Raw genomic sequence first — 6,521 nt, forward strand, 5'->3', positions numbered from 1 at the left:
GTGCTGTGCTGTGCGCTGTGAGCTGTGCTGTGTGCTGTGCTGTGCTGTGTGTGCTGTGCTGTGCGCTGTGCTGTGTGCTGTGCTGTGCTGTGCTGTGTGCTGTGCTGTGTGTGCTGTGCTGTGTGCTGTTCTGTGCTGTGCTGCACTGCGCTGCGCAGAGGGGAGGGGCCCGGAAGGTGGATACAGCTGTGGTCCCACCACAAGGGGCTGTGTTTATGAAGTTTACATTCTAGTTGCTGGGGAAATGAAAGCAGGGGATTGAACATGCTATTTCGATAGCAATCCTTTTAAAGACAGAAAAACACCCTAAGCCCTTAATCATTACATAGATCCTGGATCTCTTAACTGAAAATGTAAAATATAAGCCTGCAATCCTGAAACCATACAAGCAATCCCAATGCTAATGAAGACTGGGCTGGAATCTGGCCTCCTCCTGGTCAATTGATGTTGTTAAGCCACTTGACTTCACAACAGCAGAGAAAACCTGTGTTCACTATGCGCATGTGCTGTGTAGCTTGCCATGACTATCTCATTTAACTCTCTGACACTCATAAAAGGCACTATTAACCCCATTTGAGAGATCAGAAAACCCAAGCAAAACAAGCCTTGGGTCATTTGACTGGTGACTGACAGAGCCAGGATTCCAAAGGAGGCTGACTTCAAAGCCCTGAAATTAAACCAGCCTGTTGAAATAGGGCACTGCTCAGTTCGTTAAACATCATGTACTCAGAAATCATTTGTGTATACCTGCTACAGTTTAAAGCAGCAGGCTAGGTTGGTGACTCTTAAACTTTACTGGGCAGAACAATCATGGGGCAGAGCATTAAGACATGAAGGTTCCCAGCTCCACCCAGAGATCTGGGTTCAGGAACCCCAGGATGGAATCAGGAATCCACTTTTTAATTCTAAGTTCAGTCGACATGAGTCACTTGTTCTATGGACTATGCTGGCTGGCTGTGAGGGTCAAAGGCCTTAGAGACTCCTGATACAAGCACAAAGGCTTCGAGTGAGAGAGGTCGCATAAAACAAAGCAAGAGTGATCAAGATTTGACGAAGGAAGGGTTGCCCTCTTACAGGCAAAGGGAGGCCAGGGGAACCATGTCTGGGCAGGGCGAGTACACGTCTTGGGAAAGGGAATGATGGTTAAAAAGAGACTTAAGGAGAGCTGGAGACGGCCCTCAACATCACACAGTACACTAGGTACTAAGTGCCGGCACTGAGCAGCTGACAGCTAATGGGTTGGAAGAGAGCAAAGGAATAAGGGTGGCACATTTTCCCTCACAAAGTTGGGCCAGACCAAGTGGAATCAGAACATCACAATCAAGACAGCCAGCCTACCACAGATCTAAGCCCCAGAGAAAACCCATGACGCCTAGTCGCAAAAGGCAGGAATGGCAACTCCATGAGACTGCAAGCAGGGTGCAGCTCGGGCATTTCTCACCCACTGAACCCAAGTCGTAGCCAGCAGCTCCAAGTTACTTTTCAGAACTTTTCCTGGAGCTGGGGATACAGTTCAGTGGTAGAGCATTCGCCTAGCATGGGTGAGGCTCCGGGTTCGTTTCCTGGTCCTGGTGCCAGGAGTGGGGCTGGATGTATATGGGTGGCATCTTACATAGCTGGCCAGACTCGGAATCTACAAAACCTCATTTCACGAATTATAGTTCAGATGTGAGTACACAGGTACATGTTACACATCCAAGTCTACAAGATACACACACACACACACACACACACACACACACACACGAAACACTATTTGGGGCAACACAATCTCATTTTACTCAGTATTCTAACAAGTATCAAGGGTACAACTCTCAAACCCTAAGCAGTTTGGAAGCAAAAATCTCCAAGGGCTCTTCTGCAGATCTGAGCGTCAAGGAAGGGAAGGAACACCTTGAAGAGGACACAGGATCAGACCAGCAGTTCTCCCAAGTCGTTTATTCGTGTGTACGGATGGTTCCGAGGATCTTGAAGTGAATGAGGGTCTTCCCTAGCGATCCCAACACCTACTACAAAACATTGCTTAAGACACGAAATATTTAGCTGGTCAGAGAGACAATGGTTCACTGGTGCCAACCCAATCCCCCTCAGCAGCAGCCACACCACAAGCCAACGGCGAAGGCAGGAGGCCCACTTTACAAAGCCGTCTGATGGCGCCCGGTGCTGAGGGAGCCACTCGGCATCTACTGAGGGTGAAGCAGGCTGATGAGGTTTAACTCGGGTAACTTTTCCCGGGTGAGCGTCCTCTAAACTCCATCGTCGATCACAACATGGGGCTGTTAAGGTCGTTTTGTGTATACATCCTGTCATCGGCTACTGAAATGAGGTAACGCTCTGTGACAAGCCACGTCCCGCAGCAGCAGACTGTGTGACAACTTTCAAAGGGAGCAGCGACATACAAAGGAGCACTACTTTGCTCACCGATACCTACCAGTGGGAACCAATACTGTTTCTCTTACAACTTCCTCTAGCTTGTGTGGGCATGCACGGGTGCTTGTGGAGGCGCACACATGCGTATGAAGGCCTGTGGTGTACGTCAGCTATGCTTTGAGACAGTCTCTCATAGCCAAACCTGGAATCACCGAATCAGTCCCTGGAAGCCTGCTGTCTTGACTTTCCCGTGTTGAGATACCAAGTGTGCGACTGCACCCAGCTTCTCTAGGAGTCGCAGGCCTTCATGCCTGCATGGCAAGCCGTTTACCTACTGAGCTACCAGCCCTTCATCTACGAGAAATTTACGCGTTATCCGACTGAAGGTCACACGTGTATGATTAAGTTTTCTTGTATACCAATACATGAACTTCATTTATGTCCTTATGCAGACAGCAGATTCACCATCTAAAAACTACTGGACACCTTGAAATGGAATCGAACAGCAGAAAGGTCAATTCGTGTTTCCTTTTTTTTTTTTGTTTTTTAGAGAAATTGACTTTATTTTTATGTGTATGTGTGTACGTGTATTTGGAGTATATGTCACACGTGTATGGGTACCCAGAGGCCAGGAGACGGTTTTGGATCCCCTTGGTGCTGAAGCTACAGGCAGAATACATGCAGAGCCCCTGACAGGAGTGCTGGGAACTAAGTTCTGGTCCTGAGGAAGAGCATGCACTCATTAACTGCTGGGCCATCTCTTCAGCCCCACAGGTCGGTGTATCTTTTTAATACTGGAACGGTAAAGTAAAACGTCTGTTGAGTATAACTAAGACTATTGTATTTCCCAGGCACAGCAAAGGACAAAGAAAAATCAAGACGAACTTGTGGCCAATTGCATCAAAAAATCAGTCTTACAGTACTTCAGGAAACGGGTCAAGCCCATTGTACTACCTAGCCAACTGAAGCATGAAGCTGTCCCTGCAAAATGCATGGGATGCACTTGCCCTCCAGAAGCTTGCAACATACTGGACGCTGACTAACCAAAAGACAGGCCTAAAGATGCCATTTTTCTAACCACGAATTGTGACCTAGGAATCGATTTGCTGGAATTCGGTCAGCATTTTTTTTTCCTTCTAATGACAGAAAATGGAACATAACAGAAATAAGCAGAAGGTACCTTACAAGGGTAAACACTGCTCTGTGAAGCCAGACATGATGCCTCACGCCTTTAAGCTCAGCACTGGTCAGGCTGGGACAGAAAGAGTGCAGTGAATAGCAGGCCAGCCTGGGCTACACAGTGAGGTCAAGGCCAACTATATCAAGTAATTCTGTATCAAAAACTCAGGACTTTGTAAAACCTTTTATTCATACAGAGGTGTAGGTACTAAATCATAATGTCCTTATTAGTGTGAGGTTTTTGTTTTTTGTTTTTTGTTTTTTCTTAAGTTTGGAAGTCATTAGAGAACTATGGTTAAAGCCAAAGGACCCAGGCTGACTAAACATCCTTAATCCTGGAATCCCAATCAAGTTCTCTACTCCAGATGAGCCTATGGAATCCTATCAGGAGCTACAGAGACAGAGCACAATAGGGGCAAGCCTAACCAAGCCTGCGTTTGGCCCTAGGGCTTCCCCATCTTCTCCCTCCCCCTCCCCCGCGGCCAAAAAAATCTGCTCAATGTCCCTTTGCTCAAGATAGAACCACTGAAATCTATTCAAGAGTTCCTTGATACACAGGCAAAGGCCACACAAAGGCAGAGAGGACAAGTCCCAGCCAAGCTCTTGGCTGGCCTTGAGGTGCTGCCAGTTTCCTTAACAGCCCTAAGGCGTGCCTACAAACTAGGGTAGCTAAGCAACCTTGGAGTGAGGCTCCTCCTTCCCCCACTGACTGTCAACAATTCGACTCTTCCAATCAACTTTTCTTCAACTGTAACTTCTGCAATTGCTGTGTCCCTAAGGAAGAAGTGAAGTCTTCTTCCCTTCCCCAAATTCCAGACTGTCTTCCTAGTAGTTCCAGAAGTCTGTGCTCTATTTAGCCTACCACAGATCTTTTTGCACCATTCCCAAGAAGCCAGGACGGAGTCTCCCGGTAGCCCCTAATCTTAATACGGCTTGGTGCAAATCCATGCTCCCCGAATTCCGATCAAACTACAAGCTTCAAGCAGTCCTGGAAGGGATAGGCTTAGTGATCCAGGAGTACAGGTACAGTTGTTCTTTCCCACTAAGACACCAAACCTTACAGATGGGGACACATCCCGAGGACTTGACAGGTCCAGTTGTTTTCATCATTTTCCCGACTCAAAGCTAAGTTTCCCACCCAAGGGGCAGTTTCTATACCCCTAGGCCTCAAAGAGGAGTATCTGGCTTGCTCCCAGCCTCCTTCCCTCCATCAGTACTCCGTCCTCCCATGGTCCCAGGCTTGGCCTCCTATCCCCACAGGTAGAGCTTACCTCGGGCCTCCAGCCCCAGCGGAGCGGCGGCCGGGCTACACTCACCCCTCGGCCCGGGAGGCGGCGGCTCCTCGGGCTGCGCCTCCGCCCGCCCGGCCACCGCCGTCGCCTCCGCTCGGCTTCCGGCCTGTTCCAGGCCGGCCCCGGACCAGCTCCGCTTCACCTCGACCCCCTCTCCGGCCGCTGGAGCCCAGTGTCCTGCATTGACCCGGAAGCAGCTTTCCGGGGACCCCAACAACAACACGTGACCCCGCCGCACGTGTCACGTCCGCTGCGTGATTGGGAGGGGCCGGAGGAGAGGAGCCTCTTAGAGCGAGCTGCGGTTGCCATAGCAACCGGCAATGGTGCTATCCACCTAGAGTGGATTAGAACTATACCCACTGTCTGCATGCTTTCCTTACTGGTGCACCAAGGGAGCACCCCCGCCCCAGGTCCAAAGAGGGATCACTTGCAAGAGAAACGTCCTTGGAGAATGGAGTCCTGGATGAACCTGGCCAAACACACCTGCAATCTTGGCCTGACTCAGTGTGACCCTACTTGTCCCTGACTTCACGGGCCTATAAAATGTCCTGTAAGATCTCTATACTTCATACGCATCTAGGTAGGGGGTTTTGACCTTTGTTCTGAGCCTTCTCCAGTCCCGAGGCACCTGAAGCTCCCAACACTAACAATTTACAGTTTCCACCTATTGCGTGTGCTTTACAGCCATAGTCAATAAATACTTTTTAAAAAATCAACAAAGCTCCTAAAGGACATACTTTGTAGAATTGAAAATTGAAGTTGGGATGTCAAATGATCTGCTTACGACCACCTATTTAGTCAAAATGGCTAGGCTGAGACTTGAAACCTGGTTAGGCTGGCTCCAAAGAAAATCTGTTTCACGCCAGGCCACACAAAGCCTCACACCTGGCTGTTGGGTTACGGTTTTTGTGCCCATGGAATGGAGATAGTGCAGGCTGATCCTGAGGAAGAATCAGCCTTGCACGGATAGGTTAGTGGAAGTCCCACAAACTGAGGATACACAATGCCACACACAATGCACAATGTCAATGTGCTTTGGTGTGGTGGTGTAGCTGGATGTAGGGGGATACCATGAACATACACATGTAAATACTGGTTCCTAGAGAGAGGACAACAAAAATTCTTTGGGTGAGTCAGAGTATGGCTTACCATCATCAGTCCCTGGGGACTTAAACCGGCTCTTTTGTTTTGTCTTGTCCCATGTGCAGAACTTAAGAAACACGTTCTGAGGACAGTGAGTCAGGCGGTGATAGGCTTAGAGTACTCTTAGGTGGTTGCCTCCTGCCCAGGAAAGCACTTTGCTGACATCTTAGGAAGTGAGGACTTTGAGGGACTAGACTTACTGAGAGGACCACGGCTAAAAGCAGCCTCAGTGGGGAGAACCATTCAAAGAGCAGAGTGAACTGTAATCAGAGGAGGATAGAAAGGGGCAGGAGGCTTCCCTCTGGATACTTTGCTTACATATTAGGGGAAATAAGAGCTGCAATTCATTACTACTAACAAATACTGTTCCTGTGGATAGAAACACACACATAGACATTGAACATAAGAGTCCCCTTAGAAAACAAACGTGAAGATTAATGTTTCTACCCGTCTCTTGTCAGTCTCCCCGTGTCAGCTAGAGTCCTCTTTCTAAAACTTCAATCAGACTGCTTCACTCCCTGGGGCTTAAAACCCTTC

At 48.7% G+C, this 6,521-nt stretch overlaps 1 protein-coding gene across 2 annotated transcripts in view; it reads right to left on the reverse strand.

The window, feature by feature from the left end:
- Nucleotides 1-5,022, reverse strand: part of Tbcel (tubulin folding cofactor E-like) — a 58,901-nt gene extending 53,879 nt beyond the window's left edge. Inside the window, exon 1 of one of the 2 annotated variants that reach the window (XM_039081416.2) lies at nucleotides 4,821-4,953. The gene's annotated coding sequence lies outside the window, so the exon portion shown is untranslated. Of the gene's footprint in view, nucleotides 1-4,820 lie in introns of both variants that reach the window. The other variant, NM_001014089.2, reaches the window with a different exon arrangement.
- Between the last annotated feature and the right edge of the window lie 1,499 nt (nucleotides 5,023-6,521).

Source organism: Rattus norvegicus, chromosome 8 (assembly GCF_036323735.1).
Source record: "Rattus norvegicus strain BN/NHsdMcwi chromosome 8, GRCr8, whole genome shotgun sequence".
NCBI classification, from domain to species: Eukaryota; Metazoa; Chordata; class Mammalia; order Rodentia; family Muridae; genus Rattus; species Rattus norvegicus.